Source organism: Schistocerca nitens, chromosome 11 (genome assembly GCF_023898315.1).
Source record: "Schistocerca nitens isolate TAMUIC-IGC-003100 chromosome 11, iqSchNite1.1, whole genome shotgun sequence".
Classification (NCBI taxonomy): Eukaryota; Metazoa; Arthropoda; class Insecta; order Orthoptera; family Acrididae; genus Schistocerca; species Schistocerca nitens.
The window spans coordinates 211610656-211632870 of record NC_064624.1 but is presented as its reverse complement, the minus strand read 5'-3'; the positions used below and the strand labels follow the sequence as shown (position 1 = coordinate 211632870).

The 22215-nt window shown below is 46.3% G+C and overlaps 1 protein-coding gene across 1 annotated transcript in view; it reads left to right on the top strand.

Annotated features, from left to right (window-relative positions):
* Positions 1-22215, top strand: part of LOC126212794 (abnormal cell migration protein 10-like) — a 563013-nt gene that overhangs the window by 93256 nt on the left and 447542 nt on the right. The window lies entirely within an intron of this gene.

Here is a 22215-nt window from a genome sequence, read left to right as displayed (position 1 = left end):
CAATACAGCGAGCGCCAATACCACCAGCTAAATAAGATCCTAACTACTGAAGGCAGTAACTACTGGTAGGCACAGTTAGCAAATGAAAGATTTTGATACAAACAAACAATGTATTTACCTTAATAGTGTTCAAAATTCATAAAATATATATAATCAGTTCATGACATCCCTTCTTACAAATTTACTTTCTCTGATGGACACACGTCCAGATCACCCGCTCTCAAAACTCCGCCATCTCTCTCCCCACATCCACCACTGCTGGCGGCTCACCTCCAAGTGCACAACGCTACGCGCTGTTCACATCCAACTGCCCAACACTGTTGTTGTTGTTGTGGTCTTCAGTCCTGAGACTGGTTTGATGCAGCTCTCCATGCTACTCTATCCTGTGCAAGCTTCTTCATCTCCCAGTACCTACTGCAACCTACATCCTTCTGAATCTGCTTAGTGTATTCATCTCTTGGTCTCCCTCTACGATTTTTACCCTCCACGCTGCCCTCCAATGCTAAATTTGTGATCCCTTGATGCCTCAAAACATGTCCTACCAACCGATCCCTTCTTCTAGTCAAGTTGTGCCACAAACTTCTCTTCTCCCCAATCCTATTCAATACCTCCTCATTAGTTACGTGATCTACCCACCTTATCTTCAGCATTCTTCTGTAGCACCACATTTCGAAAGCTTCTATTCTCTTCTTGTCCAAACTGGTTATCGTCCATGTTTCACTTCCATACATGGCTACACTCCATACAAATACTTTCAGAAACGACTTACTGACAGTTCAGTCTATACTCGATGTTAACAAATTTCTCTTCAGAAACGCTTTCCTAGCCATTGCCAGTCTACTTTTTAAATCCCCCCAATTTCGACCATCATCAGTTATTTTGCTCCCTAAATAGCAAAACTCCTTTACTACTTTCAGTGTCTCATTTCCTAATCTAATCCCCTCAGCATCACCCGATTTAATTTGACTACATTCCATTATCCTCGTTTTGCTTTTGTTGATGTTCATCTTATATCCTCCTTTCAAGACACTGTCCATTCCGTTCAACTGCTCTTCCAAGTCCTTTGCTGTCTCTGACAGAATTACAATGTCATCGGCGAACCTCAAAGTTTTTACTTCTTCTCCATGAATTTTAATACCTACTCCGAATTTTTCCTTTGTTTCCTTTACTGCTTGCTCAATATACAGATTGAATAACATCGGGGAGAGGCTACAACCCTGTCTCACTCCTTTCCCAACCACTGCTTCCCTTTCATGCCCCCCGACTCTTATAACTGCCATCTGGTTTCTGTACAAATTGTAAATAGCCTTTCGCTCCCTGTATTTTACCCCCGCCACCTTCAGAATTTGAAAGAGAGTATTCCAGTTAACGTTGTCAAAAGCTTTCTCTAAGTCTACAAATGCTAGAAACGTAGGTTTGCCTTTTCTTAATCTTTCTTCTAAGATAAGTCGTAAGGTTAGCATTGCCTCACGTGTTCCAACATTTCTACGGAATCCAAACTGATCTTCTCCGAGGTCCGCTTCTACCAGTTTTTCCATTCGTCTGTAAATAATTCGCGTTAGTATTTTGCAGCTGTGACTTATTAAACTGATAGTTCGGTAATTTTCACATCTGTCAACACCTGCTTTCTTTGGTATTGGAATTATTATATTCTTCTTGAAGTCTGTGGGTATTTCGCCTGTCTCATACATCTTGTTCACCAGATGGTAGAGTTTTGTCATGACTGGCTCTCCCAAGGCCATCAGTAGTTCTAATGGAATGTTGTCTACTCCCGGGGCCTTGTTTCGACTCAGGTCTTTCAGTGCTCTGTCAAACTCTTCACGCAGTATCTTATCTCCCATTTCATCTTCATCTACATCCTCTTCCATTTCCATAATATTGTCCTCAAGCACATCGCCCTTGTATAAACCCTCTATATACTCCTTCCACCTTTCTGCCTTCCCTTCTTTGCTTAGAACTGGGTTGCCATCTGAGCTCTTGATATTCATACAAGTGGTTCTCTTCTCTCCAAAGGTCTCTTTAATTTTCCTGTAGGCAGTATCTATCTTACCCCTAGTGAGACAAGCCTCTACATCCTTACATTTGTCCTCTAGCCATCCCTGCTTAGCCATTTTGCACTTTCTGTCGATCTCATTTTTGAGACGTTTGTATTCCCTTTTGCCTGCTTCATTTACTGCATTTTTATATTTTCTCCTTTCATCAATTAAATTCAATATTTCTTCTGTTACCCAAGGATTTCTATTAGCCCTCGTATTTTTACCTATTTGATCCTCTGCTGCCTTCACTGCTTCATCCCTCAGAGCTACTCATTCTTCTTCTACTGTATTTCTTTCCCCCATTCTTGTCAATTGTTCCCTTATGCTCTCCCTGAAACTCTCTACAACCTCTGGTTCTTTCAGTTTATCCAGGTCCCATCTCCTTAAATACCCACCTTTTTGCAGTTTCTTCAGTTTCAATCTGCAGTTCATAACCAATAGATTGTGGTCAGAATCCACATCTGCCCCTGGAAATGTCTTACAATTTAAAACCTGGTTCCTAAATCTCTGTCTTACCATTATATAATCTATCTGATACCTATTAGTATCTCCAGGATTCTTCCAGGTATACAACCTTCTTTTATGATTCTTGAACCAAGTGTTAGCTATGATTAAGTTATGCTCTGTGCAAAATTCTACAAGGCGGCTTCCTCTTTCATTTCTTCCCCCCAATCCATATTCACCTACTACGTTTCCTTCTCTCCCTTTTCCTACTGACGAATTCCAGTCACCCATGACTATTAAATTTTCGTCTCCCTTCACTACCTGAATAATTTCTTTTATCTCGTCATACATTTCATCAATTTCTTCATCATCTGCAGAGCTAGTTGGCATATAAACTTGTACTACTGTAGTAGGCATGGGCTTTGTGTCTATCTTGGCCACAATAATGCGTTCACTATGCTGTTTGTAGTAGCTAACCCGCACTCCTATTTTTTTATTCATTATTAAACCTACTCCTGCATTACCCCTATTTGATTTTGTATTTATAACACTGTAATCACCTGACCAAATGTCTTGTTCCTCCTGCCACCGAACTTCACTAATTCCCACTATATCTAACTTTAACCTATTCATTTCCCTTTTTAAATTTTCTAACCTACCTGCCCGATTAAGGGATCTGACATTCCACGCTCCGATCCGTAGAACGCCAGTTTTCTTTCTCCTGATAACGACGTCCTCTTGAGTAGTCCCCGCCCGGAGATCCGAATGGGGGACTATTTTACCTCCGGAATATTTCACCCAAGAGGACGCCATCATCATTTAATCATACAGTAATGCTGCATGTCCTCGGGAAAAATTACGGCTGTAGTTTCCCCTTGCTTGCAGCCGTTCGCAGTACCAGCACAGCAAGGCCGTTTTGGTTAATGTTACAAGGCCAAATCAGTCAATCATCCAGACTGTTGCCCCTGCAACTACTGAAAAGGCTGCTGCCCCTCTTCAGGAACCACATGTTTGTCTGGCCTCTCAACAAATACCCCTCCGTTGTGGTTGCACCTACGGTACGGCCATCTGTATCGCTGAAGCACGCAAGCCTCCCCACCAACGGCAAGGTCCATGGTTCATGGACCCCAACACTACAATAGCGAATATTCCAACAATGCAAACCAGCCACAGCCTGCACACAGCACAGCCAGTGATTTTCATACAGAGCGCTACGTGGCGTTACCAACATAAAAACCTAAAAAAGCCTATTTACACAATTTTATAGTTAGAAAAAAAAATAACCCACTGAGGATGGCACAAAAAGTTCTGAAACGTGTCTGGGTGAAAGCAAACTGAAAAGGTGTCTCGGCGTAAGGCGGAATGCCTCGTCCCAGCATCCGGGATGTGTGGCAGTGGCTTCTCGCCGGAACTCTGGGCAGGGCGGTTTACCGTCCGCCAACAGCTGCCTGCCAGACGCGGTGCGTTGTCGTGCTGGAGCGCACAGCGCCGACAAGTGTGGTCGGCGTTTCGTCGGACGGCACGCTAGCGGCGGAAAGCACCCCCGTAACGTAACGTAACGTAACGTAGTGTTGTGCACGCATTGCCGACAGCCAGACTGTCAGCGTCGTGGCGACAACGCACGCCGTCGCTCCCGCTGGCGCCTCTCCGTACTCCGCTGCAACCGTCGCGTCTGTCAGCCGTGACCACAGGAATGTCTGACCTGCACTCCGTGATCAAAAGTATCCGGACACCCCCAAAAACACACGTTTTTCACATCAGGTGCACTGTGCTGCCACCTACTGCCAGGCACTCCATATCGGCGACCTCAGAAGTCATCAGACATCGTGAGGGATCAGAATGGGGCGCTCCGCAGAACTCACCGACTTCCAACGTGGTCAGGTGATTGGGTGTCACTTGCGTCGTACGTCTGTACGCGAGATTTACACACTGCTGAACATCCCTAGGTTCACTGTTTCCGATGTGATAGTGAAGTGGAAACGTGAAGGGACACGTAGAGCACAAAAGCGTACAGGCCGACCTCGTCTGTTGACTGACAGAGAGCACCGACAGCTGAAGAGGGTCGTAATGTGTAATAGGCAGACATCTATCCGGACCGTGACAAAGGAATTCCAAACTGCATTAGGATCCACTGCAAGTATTAAGACAGGCGGGAGGTGGGAAAACTTGGATTTCACGGTCGAGCGGCTGCTCATAACCCACACATCACGCCGGTAAATGCCAAACGACGCCTCGCTCGGTGTAAGGAGCGTAAACATTGGACGATTGAACAGTGGAAAAACGTTGTGTGGTGTGACGAATCACGGTACACAATGCGGCGATCCGATGGCAGGGTGTGGGTACGGCGAATGCCCGGTTAACGTCATCTGCCAGCGTGTGTAGTGCCAACAGTAAAATTCTGAGGCGGTGGTCTTGTGGTGTCGTCGTGTTTTTCATGGAGGGGGCTTGCAAGCCTTGTTGTTTTGCGTGGCACTATCACAGCACAGGCCTACATTGACGTTTTAAGCAGCTTCTTGCTTCCCACTGTTGAAGAGGAATTCGGGGATGGCGATTGCATCTTTCAAGACATTTCTTAACACGGACCTTACCCCATACACTTCAACCACGTTAGTCTGACGCAGACACCTACATGCACACGGAGGGAAGTAGGCTCCCCAGAACACACTGTCTTTTTCTGCGAGCAATACGCGAACAATAGACATACACTACACTTAGAGATCACATAGCTTCGATACACAGCAATAAGAGACGAACAACAATGGGCACAATTAAACGCACTGACAAACACTATTTCAAAAACAACACATGAGGAGTATAAACGGACACGACATTACAGACATGCCTATGTGCAGCGTAACAGCAATCTCCAGTGGATGGACAGCGATACCCACAGTGACAGCGAAAATAGTGACAAAGAGGGGGAACAGGCGGAGGCAGCTGAGATGTGACGGTAAATAAGCATAAGGTGCTGGCGATCTAGCCAAGAAATCACAAAATGCTGTACATGGATGGGCAGCTAAAGTAGTTAATACGTAGGATTAGTAACAAATGGGATAAGCAACATTATTTCTCTACTAATAACCATTTGTGTGTGTGTGTGGGAGGGGGGGACTGGAGTGCAACGGCTCGAAGAAACCATTCCGAGGTATTCACCGTCAGTCACATTCGGTGATGGTACTAACAAATCTCTCATTTATCCTATATTCTTTTTATATTCTTCTAAAAAAATCAACTTTTTATTTATATTTCAACCTTAAATTATTATTTTGAAAAGCATCATTCTTCGTAAATGTTGTAGATAAAACAAAAGGAAAGAAAACAGTAAAAAAGATGAAAAACGAAATGTCTGCGATGTACGACCTGTTTTAAACACCAGGTAACAGGTCTATAATTTGGGAATAAATAAACAAATCTTTGAACACTATGGAGCACCTGTTCACAATGCACGGCCTGTGGCGGAGTGGTTACACGACAACAACATCCCTGTAAAATGGACTGGCCTGCACAGAGTCCTGACCTGAATTGTGTAGAACACCTGTGGGATGTTTCTGAACGCAGACTTCGTGCCGTGCCACACCGACCGACATCGATACCTCTCCCCGGTGCAGCACTCCGTGAAGAATGGGCTGCCGTTCCCTGAGAAAACTTCCAGCACCTGACTGAACGTATACCTGCGAGAGTGGAAGCTGTCATCAAGGCTAAGGGTGGGAGAACACCATACTGAATTCCAGCATTACCGATGGAGGGCGCCACCAACTTGTAGTCGATTTCAGCCAGGTGTCCGGATACTTTTGATCAGACAGTGTTGGTGTGCCGGCTGGACTTTGGACGCCGCGAGTGGTTCCTTCGGCCGGTTCTGTGCGACCAGCCTCCGCTACGCTAGACGGTCCGCGTGCCTCAGTGCGAGAGGGCTGTGTGTTCGTTCCTCTGCTGCAGTCCTCTTGTCCTTTCATGCCGGCTGGTGGTCAGTTCCTCATTACGCAGGCTGTGCCGCTACTTCTGAGCACATAGTGTACGGATGCTGAGCCCATGTACTTGGCCCCTTTTTCGCTGCTACTAATGAGTCTGCTTGTGTTAAAGATTCAACCATTTATGGATTTTGGCGTGGCTCATCATCAGAACTTAGCTTGCATTTATCGCGAATCTCTTGCCCAACCTAAAGTCCCGAGCGACTGGAAAAAAGTGCAGCTGACGCCTGTATATGGATCCTCAAAATTACAGACCAATATCCTTAGCATCACTTCGTTGCAGGATTCTCGAACATATTCTCAGTTCGAATATAATGAATTTCCTCGAGACAGAGAAGTTGCTGTCCGTGCATCATCACGGCTTTAGAAAGCATCGCTCCTGCGAAACGCAACTCGCCCTTTTTTCACACGATATCTTGCGAACCGTGGATGAAGGGTATCGGACGGATGCCATATTCCTCGACTTCCGGAAAGCGTTTGACTCGGTGCCCCACTGCAGACTCCTAACTAAGGTACGAGCATATGGGATTGGTTCCCACATATGAGAGTGCCTCGAAGACTTCTTAAGTAATAGAACCCAATACGTTGTCCGCGATGGTGAGTGTTCATCGGAAGTGAGGGTATCATCTGGAGTGTCCCAGGGAAGTGTGGTAGGTCCGCTGTTGTTTTCTATCTACATAAATGATCTTTTGGATAGGGTGGATAGCAATGTGCGGCTGTTTGCTGATTATGCTGTGCTGTACGGGAAGGTGTCGTCGTTGAGTGACTGTAGGAGGATACGAGATGACTTGGACAGGATTTGTGATTGGTATAAAGAATGGCAGCTGACTCTAAATATAGATAAATGTAAATTAATGCAGATGAATAGGAGAAAGAATCCCGTAATGTTTGAATACTCCGTTAGTAGTGTAGCGCTTGACACAGTCACGTCGATTAAATATTTGGGCTTAACGTTGCAGACCGATATGAAGTGGGACAAGCATGTAATAGCAGTTGTGGGGAAGGCGGATAGTCGTCTTCGGTTCATTGGTAGAATTTTGGGAAGATGTGATTCATGTGTAAAGGAGACCGCTTGTAAAACACTAATACGACCTATTGCTGAGTACTGCTCGAGCATTTGGGATCCCTATCAGGTCGGATTGAGGGAGGGCATAGAAGCGATTCAGAGGCGGGCTGCTAGATTTGCTACTGGTAGGTTCGATCATCACGCGAGTGTTACGGAAATGCTTCAGGAACTCGGGTGGGAGTCTCTGGAGGAAAGGAGGCGTTCTTTTCGTGAATCGCTACTGAGGGAATTCAGAGAACCGGCATTTGAGGCTGACTGCAGTACAATTTCACTGCCGCCAACTTACCTTGGCGAAGATCAGTTTGGATTCCGTAGAAATGTTGGAACACGTGAGGCAATACTAACCTGACTCAGATTAAGGAAAGGCAAACCTACGTTTCTAGCATTTGTAGACTTAGACAAAGCTTGTGACAATGTTGACTGGAATACTCTTTCAAATTCTGAAGGTGGCAGGGGTAAAATATAGGGAGCGAAAGGCTATTTACAATTTGTGTAGAAACCAGATGGCAGTTACGAGAGTCGAGGGGCATGAAAGGGAAGCAGTGGTTGGGAAGGGAGTGAGACAGGGTTGTAGCCTCTCCCCAATGTTATTCAATCTTCTGTACATTGAGCAAGCAGTAAAGGAAACAAAAGAAAAATTCGGAGTAGGTATTAAAATTCATGGAGAAGAAATAAAAACTTTGATGTTCGCCGATGACATTGTAGTTCTGTCAGAGACAGCAAAGGACCTAAGAAGATCAGTTGAAGGGAACGGACAGTGTCTTGAAAGGAGGATATAAGATGAACCTCAACAAAAGCAAAACGAGGATAATGGAATGTAGTCGAATGAAGTCGTGTGATGCTGACGGAATTAGATTAGGAAATGAGACACTTAAAGTAGTAAAGGAGTTTTTCGATTTGGGGAGCAAAGTAACTGATGATGGTCGAAGTAGAGAGGGTATAAAATGTAGACTGGCAATGGCAAGGAAAGCGTTTCTCAAGAAGAGAAATTTGTTAACATCGAGTATTGATTTAAGTATAAGAAAGTCGTTTCTGCAAGTATTTGTATGGAGTGTAGCCATGTATGGAAGTGAAACATGGACGATAAATAGTTTGGACAAGAAGAGAATAGAAGCTTTCGAAATGTGGTGCTACAGAAGGATGCTGAAGATTAGATGGGTAGATCACGTAACTAATGAGGAGGTACTGAATAGGATTGGGGAGAAGAGGAGTTTGTGGCACAACTTGAAGAAGGGATCGCTTGGTAGGACATGTTCTGAGGCATCAAGGGATCACCAATTTATTACTGGAGGCCAGCGTGGAGGGTAAAAATCGTAGAGGGAGACCAAGAGATGAATACACTAAGCAGATTCAGAAGCATGTAGGTTGCAGTAAGTACTGGGAGATGAAGGAGCTTGCAGAGGATAGAGTAGCATGGAGAGCTGCATCAAACCAGTCTCAGGGCTGAAGACCACAACAACTTACATTTCGCGTAAAGACCACCAAGATAAGAGAGATTAGGGCTCGTACAGAGGCATGTAGGCAGTCATTTTTCCCTCGTTCTGTTTGGGAGTGGAACGGAGAGAAAATACTAGTTGTGGTACGAGGTACCCTCCGCCACGCGTCGTATGGTGGATTGCGGAGTATGTATGTAGGTGTAGATATCGCACGACCACCGTGTCAAAGGGTCTGAGGTGTGAGGGCGGCGCTCTGCAGCGCCGAGGCAGGAGCTGAGCTCCAGCCGTCGTTCGCGCTCGTCCAGCTCGCTCTGACCACACACTGGCGGCGACCCGACGCCGGTAGAGAGCGGCGGCAGGATGGGCAGGGAGGCGTGCGTCGCTCCCTGGAGCTCTGGAGCTGGCTGGAGTCTATTAATAGCGCGGCCGCGGCCTCGCTTTGTGTGCGCCGGAACCGGTCCGCCGACAGTAGCCTCTGCCGTTGCCATAGCGACGGCGTCGGCGCTCCACCACCGCCGCCTGCCCCTCGCTCCCTCCGTGTTTCCATGCTCCACCTCTCCGGTCCGTCTTCGCCTCTTCAGTCCACCTCAACCTGCTCGCTGTAGTCAAGCCTCGGTTTCCCATCTCCAGTTTTCCCATCTCCAGTTCTCAACCCCCCCCCCCCCCCCTCATACTCCTCATCAGTTTTCTGTCTCTCGAGGTTAAAAGTGGTGACCCCAGCGCGATTGCCTCGACATTCTGTCCCCACTGTTGGCGATCTTCTGCTTCTCGGAGCGTCTCGCCCAGTGTTCGCTCTCTCCCTTCGTCTGGTCCGTCCATCGTCTCGCTGGTTTTACTCGCATTCTTTTCCCTTTTATCTTGCGAGGTGCCGGGGCTAGCAGTGTATTTAACACTAAATTCTTCTAGAATCTTCATATGTAAATGTTGCCCTAAGCGCCCCCCCCCCCCTATTCTAACTCCGACTTTTGCTGTTGCACATGAATTAGGAAGAAACGCGAACTGACTGTAATCGACCCTGCAAGTGGAGTAGAAAAGCGTTTGGCACCTGCAATAATTTAATTGGATGGAAATTAATTAGATAAAGGAAAGTTTCATTAGCACAGTGAGAAATGGAAGGGTTGTTCTACTGATTAACCGAATGAAAGTTCTGTCCGAAATAACAATTTGATTTATTATGACTAAACTCAAAATAATAAACAAAACACATCAAACATTTACAAACATCAAATTGGATACTCAAACAAATGCTGTGAAGGTGAAGTTGTCCATAAACTAGATCGTGACATTTATGACGAAGTGGTATGTGGAGCCAATTCCTTGCAACTCAAATCTTAAGAGAGAACCACCCAGCCAACCCAGCAGTAATTTCTGCTACAGTAGTGAGAACTCGGACAGTGAACACGCAAGACAGAACAGAGTTAGAAAAGACGGAAACAGGCGCGCTCTGCTGAGCTCTGATTATCACAGAGCAAATTCCCTAATCTGCCAGTACTGCGGACATAAGTTACTAAGCTGTCTTCTTAACTGCTAGAACACGATCTGGCGTACCGGAAGCGATGGCTGGTTGCTTCGACATGCCGTCATGCTGATGATAATGTCGCGACTATAACCCGAAACAAATTATCCTGGTCTGGTTGTTCCAGACTAAAACCTTCCTAGCAACACAAATACGCCTTTGAGGGAGACGAAGAAGTCTCGCCACACAATCACTGACGGTACACTGACTGACGGTACACTGACTGACGGTACACTGACTGACGGTACACTGACTGACGGTACACTGACTGACGGTACACTGACTGACGGTACACTGACTGACGGTACACTGACTGACGGTACACTGACTGACGGTACACTGACTGACGGTACACTGACTGACGGTACACTGACTGACGGTACACTGACTGACGGTACACTGACTGACGGTACACTGACTGACGGTACACTGACTGACGGTACACTGACTGACGGTACACTGACTGACGGTACACTGACTGACGGTACACTGACTGACGGTACACTGACTGACGGTACACTGACTGACGGTACACTGACTGACGGTACACTGACTGACGGTACACTGACTGACGGTACACTGACTGACGGTACACTGACTGACGGTACACTGACTGACGGTACACTGACTGACGGTACACTGACTGACGGTACACTGACTGACGGTACACTGACTGACGGTACACTGACTGACGGTACACTGACTGACGGTACACTGACTGACGGTACACTGACTGACGGTACACTGACTGACGGTACACTGACTGACGGTACACTGACTGACGGTACACTGACTGACGGTACACTGACTGACGGTACACTGACTGACGGTACACTGACTGACGGTACACTGACTGACGGTACACTGTACACTGACTGACGGTACACTGTACACTGACTGACGGTACACTGTACACTGACTGACGGCACACTGTACACTGACTGACGGCACACTGTACACTGACTGACGGCACACTGTACACTGACTGACGGCACACTGTACACTGACTGACGGCACACTGTACACTGACTGACGGCACACTGTACACTGACTGACGGCACACTGTACACTGACTGACGGCACACTGTACACTGACTGACGGCACACTGTACACTGACTGACGGCACACTGTACACTGACTGACGGCACACTGTACACTGACTGACGGCACACTGTACACTGACTGACGGCACACTGTACACTGACTGACGGCACACTGTACACTGACTGACGGCACACTGTACACTGACTGACGGCACACTGTACACTGACTGACGGCACACTGTACACTGACTGACGGCACACTGTACACTGACTGACGGCACACTGTACACTGACTGACGGCACACGGTACACTGACTGACGGCACACGGTACACTGACTGACGGCACACGGTACACTGACTGACGGCACACGGCACACTGACTGACGGCACACGGCACACTGACTGACGGCACACGGCACACTGACTGACGGCACACGGCACACTGGCTGACGGCACACTGGCTGACGGCACACTGGCTGACTGGCTGACGGTACACTGACTGACTGACGGTCCATAGCAGCGAGAGCTCAGTCTTGTAACCTATTCCGACCAAAAGGCGAGAGCAGACTACCCACAAGAGCACCCGTACAGGCCGAACACAGAACATTCCCGCCCCCACGACAGTGGCCGTGGTTAAACGTTCCAATCGGCAACTCGAAAACAGGCGGAAAATTCCCCTCTATTGCCGACGCACTACTATTCCACCAATGGAGATACTTGGCGCCAATTTCTGCGACGATTTTGGTATGTGACGGAGCTATCCCCTGAGCAAGCCAATCACAATTACGATTTTGCAGAAAACGCGGGAATTTGCCCGCCAAGACTGCCTGGGAACACAAGTCACTCCCACGCCTCGCTGGTAGCCCGCCAGAAAGTGTTTTCACTAAGTTTCTGGAAGTAACCGAGTCTCTAGCCCAGCCGCTCCTTTTGGCCCCTCTGGGCGTGTCGCCGCCGCTCTTACGACAATGTCAGCTTCTGGAAAGCATCCACTCGACTCCCTCACACCCGTCGTCTTAACCCTTTCAAGATCAGGAGAGCCCACCTGTCACCGGACTACCCGGGTGTCGAGAGACGCTGCGTGGGAAGTCCGCGTGTGAAGGAATAGCGACTTTTCACCGCATGCAATCGGAGAGGAAAATCGAATTACTCAGAGTAAAATAGAAATGTGAGAGGGGGCTCATGCCACCTCTCAATATTTGCCTCGGAAGATCACTTTTCCCGAGTTACCCTCTCGTCCAATGACACCGAAAAGCCAGAGGAACTGGCGCACCGGCCAAATATCGCGCAGGGCCCTGGCGAGCGCGCAGAAGTGCCGCAGCACGACCTACCGTAGGCTCCAGCAGTGTCTGAAGCAGTGCTGGAGCGAACTGACTCCACGAATCCTGCAGGGCTGACTCTCTTCTCGAGCCTCCCGGAGAAGCTCAATAATGTCCGTGCCCGGTGAGTTTGGTGGCCAGCAGGAGAGTGCACACTCGGAAGAGTGTTCCCGGAGCCACTCTGCACGTGTGGGGTGTCGCATTGTCCTGCTGGAATTGAATTGCCGAAGTCCGTACGTAGTGGACACCGATGTGTGCAGGCGATGAGACGGGACGCTCACGTACCTCCCACCTGTCGGAATGGTATCCAGGCGTATCAGGGGTCCCGTATCGCTCCGACTGCGCACGCCCCACACCATTACAGGGCCTCCACCGGCTCGACCAGTCCCCTGCTGACGTACAGGGTCCGCGGGTTCGTGAGGTCGCCTCCACACCCGTACACGTCCATCCACTCGATACAATTTGAAGCGAGACTCGTCCGACCAGGCGACACGCTTCCAGTTCTAACATTCTGCGTGGTGTCTGTCTGTTCCAAGTCGTGTCTCCCTACCACTTTCGCGCAACGACGCTCTGAGCGTGTTTTTTAGGGAATTGACTAGTTTGAACCTGGGACCTGTTGCTGGTAAGGAGACGCCAGACCACACACGACATGTAGAGTTCAGAAGAGTTCAGTGAGACTAGTGAAGATACAACCAAATACTTAATGATTTCAGCGTCAGCTCCACTGCACTCCCTGTAAAAGAATCTTAATACTAACTAAATTTAGTGGAAGCGGTTCGAGGCTTTCCTATTTTTAGTTAGCTGGTAAAGTAACGTCGAAAAAGCAGTTAAGTTTAACATCGGAATTTTTATTCTACTCACAGAACATTCTTTATAAATTGCGCTATTGATGAAAGGAAATATATTAATACAGGATGATAAAAGCCAACTGCATTCAACAAAAGTGTGAACGAATATTCCGTGAATGGGTTTCCAAGTTCTACATTGGATCGAAGGATGACCTGCGCCAGATCACATCTATAATCTAGATTTAAGTTAAAGTTTCATAAAAGAGAAAACTATCAAAATGGTCTACAGCGACCCTGAATTATCTTTAATTACTTATTTAACTTGTAAATTACAGTGGCCGGTGTGGCTTCTCAATAATTATATAACAGAAAAATCATCGCGTTTCAGATTTTAACTTCTAATAGCAAATGTGAACACCATGAGCTTCAACTGACTATCGACACTAGTATTACCTAAAAAGGGGATGTAACAGATGAGACTTCTGCAGTTCTGAGTGAAGCCTTACGCGGGATCGCGTACATTCATTACCTTGTCGTCGGTTAGGCAGCGTCAGGGGGCGGCGGGCGGTGCAACTCCACACACCTCGCTGTCTCGGAAGGAACTCTCTTCTAACTTCTCCTTACTACAATTTACCGAAGTTGGTTTAAAAAAGCTATCTGGCTCTGTTTTCATCTGACCAATCAGGGTCTCAACCTTAAGCTCCGGCTACAAAAATTCTGTCCATCCAGTGAGAAAAGTTATACTTTTCGTGGTGGGGCAATGTTTCTAACGTTTGCTACGTAACACAGACGCGTATAGTGTCACGGTAAAACTTGCAGCTGGTGCAGTCGTTTTAGTGTTACCGTAAGATCTATACTGTTCTAGTGGAGGGCTCTATCTTTTAACACGGGCTGGGGGGTGGTCCTGGCGGTCGGCTGGCTTCGTGGGTGTCCCTCCCTTATCGTAGGGCCTCCTAGCCTACAAGGCTCTGCTCTCGGCTTCTGTTCTCGTTTCTCCCCTCGGAACTGCGTCTGTCTCACGGTGGGAAGGTATGACTTGCATTTAGGCGTTCTTGTGTTAGTCTGTGGTATTCCATTTGCTCACTCGTTGATCGTATTACTTTGGTTAATTTAATGTCACGATTTATTCGGAGCTATGTGACACACTGCCGGATTTGCCATCATGTCAGGGTTTTCATGGAAGGTGTTGGATTTGCCTGACACCGTACACAGTCATCAAAAGTCGAATGTCGGTGTTGACGGGCCAGGCGAGACGTAAAGCATTCTGTTGTGCAGTCATCGAGGATATACGAGAAGGCCTTCGACTCCGAGAGCACATATCGACCATGTGTCGTCGAATGGTTCGCCCGCTGACACTTCCTGACGGCCCAGCGCTGAAGTCTGCAGAAATTTGCGGAAGGGTCGCACTTCTGTCGCGTTAAACCATTCTATTCGGCCGTCGTCGGCCCCGTTCTCGCAGGATCTTTTTCCGGCCGCAGCGACGTCGGAGATTTGATGCTTTACCGCATTCCTGATATTCACGGTGCCCTCGCGAAACCGTCGTACGGGAAAATCGCCCACTTCATCGCTGCCTCGGAGATGCCGTGCGTCGCATCGCTCGTCCGCCGACTACAGCGGCACGCCGCCTCTTACATCCTGATAAGCTGCTAAACAAGCAACAGTCGTAACGTCCCCTGACAAAAACTATACAGGACTGTGCAATAGTTTTAGCGCAACGCAATCTGACTTTCAAAAATCCCTACAAAAGAATGGCCCTGAGTAACATTAACCTATACCTTTCATGAATCACTTACCTCACAAAAATCTTCGTTACTCGAAATACTGCAACACAGCGAGCGCCAATACTGTCAGCTAAATAAAAGATTCAAACTACTGCAGGCACTAACTACTGATAGGCATGGTTAGCAGATGAAAGATTTTGATAGAGAACAAACATTGTATTTACCTTAATAGTGTTCAAAATTCATAATTTATATATATATATATATATATATATATATATATATATATATATATATATATATATATATATATATATATAAAATCTCAGTTCATGACATCCCTTCTTACAAATGTACTCTCTCTGATGGACACACGTGCAGATCGTCCTCTCTCAAAACTCCGCCATCTCTGTCCCCACATCCACCACTGCTGGCGGCTCACCTCCAACTGCGCAACGCTACGCGCTGTTAACAGCCAACTGCCAAACACTACAATAGCGAATATTTCAACAATGCCAACCAGCCACAGACTGCATACAGCACAGCCAGTGATTCTCATACAGAGCGCTACGTGGCGTTGCCAACATAAAAACCTAAACAGCCTACTGACACAGCGACCCACGTAACAACTGGCAGAAACACTTGTTTCCTCATGTACGGATTGCCGACCGCACCGGCTTACCCTGCCTGTTTAGATACCTGTGTACTGGATTATCCATGGATATACCAGTTTCTTTGGTGCCTCAGTGTGTGTGACCGAAGAACTCAAAGATTTACTAGAAACAAATACTGAACAACCTTTCCTCCACCCTGAGTTCTTTGATTAGTCTCTTCGCTTGTCCATCGCTGATATTCTGAGCACCCTTCTGTTTGTCGTCACCTCAAAAGCGCCAGCTGCAGACGTTCGTGCACTCTTTCTCAATCTGAACTTCTCGCTCATCTTCAGGTCCGGCAGTCGCCCGTCTGCACTTTGCGGCGCCACAGGTGAGACCGGAAGTCGGTAAATAAAAAGTTGTGACCCACAAAGTGTTTCTTCATTTACGTCCCCTTTTCGGCCGAAAATGTTGTTCTACCATTGTGAGCTTTGCAGATGTCTCGACCACGTGGTGAGAGAGTTCAGTCCACACACACACACACACACACACACACACACACACACACACAAGTGTCCGCGAGTTCGCCTCCCGTTGCGTCAGACCCTGCTGACGTCACGTTGTGGTGGCAGCTGAGAACAGCTGATTCTGCGCTCACAAATCTCTGTCTACAGAATGTCGTGCTTCAACAAACAACCGTAGATTCATTTTGTAGAATTCACGCAATACACAGTGATTTTTTTTTCCGCCGTCTGCGAACCTTACGGATTGATCTCTGAGACTGTAGGCAACAAAAAAGGGCAATGAACTTGGGTCCGGAACTGCACGATTTCCACGCTGCAGACCATTTTCTGGAGAACGCCGTCTAATGCGCCCTCCACCACATGCCACCTCGAGGCAAGCAGACGCACATTTCCTAACCGTAACAGTCGCCTCTCTCTGCTAAACGTTAACATACCGATACACCTCTTAATGAGTAGACTATGACAGCATTTTAAATGTTTAAATCCGATCAATAATTATATAATTTTCGTTGCCTGTGCGCCTCAAATGGTGCCGCATTCCCGGATAACGTTTCAGTAATATACGGGGTGTTCAAAAAGTCTCTCAGCAGCAGCAGTGCCGTATGATTGTTAGCCGTATGCCACAGTGAATATACCGAAATGAAACTCAGTGAAATAAAAGTTATTAATTTATACAATATTCACTTTAACTTACAAATTTTCACATTAAATGCTGAAAGTATCGCCTCCCTGTTGTTGAATACACAATTCAATTCACCTAATCGTGTTTCCAACCACGAGCTGTAACATTTTATTCTGTAACATTTTATTCTGTAACATTTTATTCTGTAACAATTTATTCTGTAACAATTTATTCTGTAACAATTTATTCTGTAACAATTTATTCTGTAACAATTTATTCTGTAACAATTTATTCTGTAACAATTTAATCTGTAACAATTTAATCTGTAACAATTTAATCTGTAACATTTAATCTGTAACAGAAGCAATGAAAATGGATATTGCAGTTCTGAATTCACCGATGGATTTTGGACGCTTTTCGTAGACAGTTGCTTCCGCTGCACCCCAGAAGAAAAAGGCAGTTGGTGTTAGGCCAGGCGATCGTGGAGGCCAAAGTCCCTGTGAAATTATGCGATCACCAAAAACATCAGCAAGCAGCGACATTGAAACGCGAGCTGTATGCGCGGTTGCGCCATCCTGTTCAAAATAACCGTTCGGTATTTCACACAAGTTCTTCTACGAATGGGCACAGAATATCACTGCAGTACCGTTGTGTTTATTGTTTCGTCGAAAAATATCGGACCCACAATCCGACGTCTAGAAATTGCAATCCAAACTCCTATTTTCACAGAATGAAGTGGTTCCTCGTGAATACACAATGGATTTGCAGTACTCCACATACGAGAATTTTGCGAGTTCATGTACCCGGATAAATAAAACCGCGCCAAATCAGTGAAAAACGTTCCATTAAGAATATCCCTTCCATTTTGTTGAACGAAAGTTTTGAACCATTGACAATAATGCAGTCTGCTGCCATGATCAATATTTTTCAGTTCTTGCACGACTGTCACTTTGTATGGAATTTTTTCCTTAGAGCTGTGTGGGTCGTTCTGACACTAACATCGATTTCGTGGGCGATTTTTCTTACTGACTAGTTCGGACTCGTGGACATTTTATCGGAAATATCGAGCCGTTTATCCTCGGACAAAACGTTAGGACGACCTCTTCTCTGCATCCGTCACTGTACCCGTACTTCGAAATCTGTTAATCAAATCTCGCACAGTATCGCGATGTGGGAGTGTTGTCTCCGGGAAAACTGAATTCAATGTTTGACGAAATAAAACTGCGTATTTACCGATAGCTCTGAACACTCGTTCGACTAAAAACACACGTTCTCGAATGGTCAGCATTTTAACAGTGACAGAAAACGAAACAAACGGACGAAGGAACTAAACTTGAACGTTCACATCGACACGCAACGACACACACGCCATCGATACTACTGACGCTGGCTGAGATAAACGAAACAGTGGAACGTCGGGAGAGTCCGCTTGGAGGGAAGTGACCTAGGCTCGCGGACAATCATACGGCACGCGTGGCTAACGATCATACGGCACTGCGGAGAGACTTCAGATGTGAACACCCCGTAGATGACTCGGACGTGAACTCAGCGAAACAGTTGTCAGGACGGCGTGCGTGCCCTTCTGTAAGTGGATCAGTGACAACTCGCTTCACGCTGCTGTCCACGTCCCGTTATTCCACATGCTGCTACACATTTCATGCAGGTCTTTGGATGCTTCGATCATTTCGGCAGTAATAGTGTCATGTCCGGGTGCGTTGTTATTTTGCAGTTGAGTTTTAAGCTGTTGGGTTATTTCTGCAGTGAAATGTTTGCACTATCAAGTTGTCGACTTGCAGTACGTTCTCCGCGGATCAGCTGGCGGTTGTACAGTGGTTAGGCTGTGACCCTTCCACCGAGTTGACGCTCCCTTGATGGCTCGCTATGCGCCCTATCAACCACTCTCTTCATTTAATCAACTTCCGCCATAAATTCTTTTCCGCTCGAATTTTCTTTAGTGCCTCCTCAATGGTTACGTCATCTACCCATCTAATCTTTCAGCATTCTTCTGTAACACCACATTTCAAATGCATCTATTCTCTTCTTGTCCAAACTATTTATCGTCCATGTTTCACTTCCATACATGTCTACCGTCCATACAAATACTTTCAAAAAAGACTTCTGACACACAAATCTCTATACTCGATGTTAACAAATTTCTCTTCAGAAACGCTTTCCTTGCCATTGTCAATCTACATTTTATATCTCCTCTACTTCGACCACCGTCAGTTATTTTGCTCCCCAAATAGCAAAGCTCCTTTACTACTTTAACTGTCTCATTTCCTAATGTAATTCCCTCAGCATCACCCGATTTAATTCGACTACATTCCATTATCCTCGTTTTGCTTTTGTTGAGGTTCCTCTTATATCCTCCTTTCAAGACACTGTCCATTCCGTTCAACTGATCTTCTTAGGTGATTTGCTGTCTCTGACAGAATTACAATGCCATCGGCGAACCTCAAAGTTTTTATTTCTTCCCCATGGATTTTAATACCTACTCCAAATTTTTCTTTTGTTTCCTTTACTGCTTGCTCAATATACAGATTGAATAACATCGGGGAGGGGCTACAACCCTGTCTCACTCCTTTCCCAACCACTGCTTCCTTTTCATGCCCCTCCACTCCTATAACTGCCACCTGGTTTCTGTACAAATTGTAAATAGCCTTTCGCTCCCTGTATCTTACTCCTGTCACCTTCACAATGTGAAAGAGCGTATTCCAGTGAACATTGTCAAAAGCTTTCTCTAAGTCTACAAATGCTAGAAACGTAGGTTTGCCTTTCCTTTATCTATCTTCTAAGATAAGTCGTAGGGTCAGTATTGCCTCACGTGTTGCAATATTTCTACGGAATCCAAACTGATCTTCCCCAAGGTCGGCTTCTACCAGTTTTTCCGTTCGTCTGTAAAGAATTCGCGTTAGTATTTTGCAGCCGTGACTTATTAAACTGATAGTTCGGTAATTTTCACATCTGTCAACACCTGCTTCCTTTGGGATTGGAATTATTGTATTGTTCTTGAAGTCTGAGGGCATTTCGCCTGTCTCGTACATCTTGCTCACCAGATAGTAGTTTTGTTAGGACTGGCTCTCCCAAGGCTGTCAGTAGTTCTAATGGAATGTTGTCTACTCCCGCGGCCTTGTTTCGACTCAGGTCTTTCACTGCTCTGTCAAACTCTTCACGCAGTATCTTATCTCCCATTTCATCTTCATCTACATGCTCTTCCATGTCCATAATATTGTGCTCAAGTACATCGCCCTTGTATAGACACTCTATATACTCCTTCCACCTTTCTGCTTTCCGTTCTTTGTTCAGTGCTCGCTTTCCATCTGAGCTCTTCATATTCATACAAGTGGTTCTCTTCTCTCCAAACGTCTCTTTAATTTTCCTGTAGGCAGTATCTATCTTACCCCTAGTGATATATGCCTCTACATCCTTACAGCTGTCCTCCAGCCATCCCTGCTTAGCCATTTTGTACTACCTGTCGCTCTAATTTTTGGGACGTTTGTATTCCTTTTAGCCTGCTTCATTTACTGCATTTTTTAATTTTTTCCTTTCATCAATTAAATACAATAGTTCTTCTGTTACCCAAGGATTTCTACTAGCCTTCATCTTTTTACCTACTTGATCCTCAGGTGCCTTCACTACTTCGTCTCTCGCCGAGATACCGGAAAGTACCGCCATCATTCAGTAACCGCCTCACAGCTTACTTCACCGTCGTGTCAAAGACATTCGCCGCGCTGCGCCTGCCTTCTTACCTTACCTTACCGGAAAGACAACACGTGGATGTAAGATGGCGGACCATCTTATTGTAGAACGGGGTCCTCTGACATACGCAAATCGCGGCAGAAGCGTTCGTTGTTCGGAGACGGATGACTGAATGGCTCGTACACCTCCTTCGTGACGTCAGTGCGAGATAAGTTAAAACGATCGGCTTTTAATGTCTGAGCCGCTGGTTGTTGTGAACAAAGAGAAATTAACGGCTGAACGCAATACGCGTTAGGCTGTTACGTCTCTCCAGAATCGTCTGCCGACTTGACTGCATCCTGTCTGTAAGACGTTAGACGACAGCAAAAAGTCCTCTAGTTCTGCACACTGGCAGTAGCTAGATCTAAAACCAATACGAAAGTTCTAAAGATACACCGGATTTAATTACTTTAAGCCAGCGAACATTACAACTAAAGCACAACGAACACACAATGCGTATCCGCTACGACAGACTGTCAGAGAAAGAGAGAAACGGGAAAAAATGTCAGTGAGCTGGCGCTCGTATAGAGACGCAAGAGAGAATTTTTTCCTGCTATATTCTGTTTCAAAACAGTATCGCTGGTCATTGGTAAATTTCCACAAAGAGGCTATTAAAGGAAAAGATAATGTACAGGACATTTGCTTTTTACAAGTAAGGATTTCTTTTTTCCTCCAAGAAGTAATACTTTGTATTTAAAGGTTAAAACTGGCAAATAATAATTTTTTTATCCTGAAAGGGCCAGCCAAATACACTACTGGCTCTTAAAATTGCTACACCAAGAAGAAATGCAGATGATAAACTGGTATTCATTGGACAAATATATTATACTAGAACTCACATGTGAATACATTTGCACGCAATTTGGGTGCATAGATCCTGAGAAATCAGTACCCAGAACAACCACCACTGGCCGTAATAACGGCCCCGATACGCCTGGGCATTGAGTCAAACAGAGCTTCGATGGCGTGTACAGGTACAGCTGCCCGTGCAGCTTCAACACGACACCACAGTTCATCGAGAGTAGTGACTGGCGTAGTGTAACGGGCCAGTTGCTCGGCCACCATTGACCAGACGTTTTCAGTTGGTGAGAGGTCTGGAGAATTTGCTGGCCAGGGCAGCAGTCGAACATTTTCTGTATCCAGAAAGGACCGTAGAGGACCTGCAACGTGCGGTCGTGCATTATCCTGCCGAAACGTAGGGTTTTGCAGGGATCGAATGAAGGGTAGAGCCACGGGTCGTAACACATCTGAAATGTAACGTCCACTGTTCAAAGTGCCGTCAATACGAAAAAGAGGTGACAGAGACGTGTAAACAGTGGCACCCCTACCGTCACGCCGTGTGATACGCCAGTATGGCGATGACGAATACACGCTTCCAATGTGCGTTCACCGCGATGTCGCC